General features: G+C 31.3%; 1 protein-coding gene across 1 annotated transcript in view; it reads right to left on the bottom strand.

The window, feature by feature from the left end:
• LOC106457388 (teneurin-m-like) overlaps positions 1 to 2,218 on the bottom strand; it is a 229,851-nt gene that overhangs the window by 33,010 nt on the left and 194,623 nt on the right. The window lies entirely within an intron of this gene.

The following is a 2,218-nucleotide window of genomic DNA, read 5'->3' as shown; positions in this document are numbered from 1 at the left end:
AAATAATGATTAAATTCATAAATACAAATAACAAATCTGGATTTCAACATAATATTACAATATCAATGAACTAATGTGTATATCAATGTACTGATGTGTGTATATATAAATGTGTATATCAATGTACTGATGTGTGTCTATAAATGTGTATATCAATGCACTGTTATATATATATATATATATATAAATGTGTATATCAATGCACTGTTGTGTATATATAAATGCACCGTTGTATATATAAATGTGAATATCAATGCACTGTTGTGTATATCAATGCACTGATGTGTGTAAATAAATGTGTATATCAATGTACTGATGTGTGTAAATAAATGTGTATATCAATGCACTGATGTGTGTAAATAAATGTGTATATCAATGCACTGATGTGTGTAAATAAATGTGTATATCAATGTACTGATGTGTGTATATAAATGTGTATATCAATGTACTGATGTGTGTATATAAATGTGTATATCAATGTACTGATGTGTGTATATAAATGTGTATATCAATGTACTGATGTGTGTCTATAAATGTGTATATCAATGCACTGTTGTATATATATAAATGTTGTATATCAATGTACTGTTGTGTATATATAAATGTGTATATCAATGTACTGATGTGTATATAGTTAGCTTTCAAGCTAATTTGTTGATTTATTGATAAAACTCATTTTCTAGCCGTGAAATACACCAAGTAGAACAAGAATGCAAGTTAACAATAAGCACGAAGCTTTAGTAGTTTTCTACACAATCAAAATAGTTTCAAACTATTTGAGCCCTAAAGAAAAGTCCCGCTCTAAGCTTTTATAAAATGAGGTACGGTGCTCTTCTGTGTTATTTTATTTCTCAGTTTTAGACTTTGTTCGCCTGAATCTATCGCGAAGTAACACTCAGTACAGACTCGCGCTGAATGTAGCACAGTGAAACGTTTGGTACGAGCTTTAAAAGACCTGTCTTTCCTTCTAGGTTTTAGTTATGCAGAGCAGTACGCTAGAACGATCGATAGTAATCAATATGCTAAAAAGCAGAGAATGAATAGGAGCCCATAATGAAGGGTTTTCTAGGCTTGAGGTATAGTTCGAAAGTCCTGCTGTGTGTGCAGAAAATCTAACGACCACACCAGTTCGAAAGCAAAGCTCTTCTGATAAGGCTTTGTATCTATCTAAGATAAAGGTTGATGGCATTGTTGAAGTTTACTGTCTCGTAGGAAGACTTCTAAACCCACTGAATGTCTAGCTTAAGTAATTCTGGACTCCTCTGATAGAGTACACGACTAGGAAAAGCTGCAACATGGTAACTTTAGATAGCGGAGTTAACAACTCCTTTTGTTAAATGGCCTGCTCTATTCTTGTCAGTTTTACATTATACATATATATACGGTTTAAACACGGTTCAGTAGTTTCTATTTAAACTAAAAGATAAACATGTTTTAAACGAACTGAACATCATCAGAGAATGAATAAAATATATTCTATCTAAAGACAGTTATAAAATTTAGGGTTAGGCAAAAACAAGATTTTCCTTACTGGTTTTAAAGGATGATGTGAACATTTCTAAACGTTACCAATTTTAGGTAAAACAAACGAAAACTTAAAAAAATATCAATTTGTTATGAATATCTAAAAAAAAAAAAAAATCGGAAGTGGTTTGAAAGTGGAAATCATGAAAAATGAGAATTAGACAGTGTTGTAAAATCATCAAGATACTGATGGTTTGTAAGTCAAAATAGCGATATTTTTGGTTGGTTTCGAGTATATATGGAGGTTTGTCACTTGATCTAATTTAGCCATATTTTTGGTTGGTTTCGAGTATATATGGAGGTTTGTCACTTGATCTAATTTAGCGATATTTTTGGTTGGTTTGGAGTATATATGGAGGTTTGTCACTTGATCTAATTTAGCGATATTTTTGGTTGGTTTCGAGTATATATGGAGGTTTGTCACTTGATCTAATTGAAAAAATTCTAAACAGCATCTTGGAAGTGAAAAGACACCGTGGTGTCTCAAACTATTAAATAAATTCTGTCTTTTTTTTTCTTTAATCAGTTTTTAGTCCCACAAAAAATGTATTTATAGCAGACCTATATTGATTTAGGTACATTTGCAAAGAATCATCAAAAGTGGAGCAAACTAGAGTAGCTGGCTAGGATTATAATTTTTGAAGTGTTTTTGTTTAATTATGCACAAAGCTACACAAGGGCTATCTGTGCTCTG

This window comes from Limulus polyphemus, unplaced genomic scaffold, assembly GCF_000517525.1.
Source record: "Limulus polyphemus unplaced genomic scaffold, Limulus_polyphemus-2.1.2 Scaffold324, whole genome shotgun sequence".
NCBI classification, from domain to species: Eukaryota; Metazoa; Arthropoda; class Merostomata; order Xiphosura; family Limulidae; genus Limulus; species Limulus polyphemus.
Note: the sequence above shows the minus strand (reverse complement) of the source record. Positions and strands in the feature narration are given on the sequence as shown.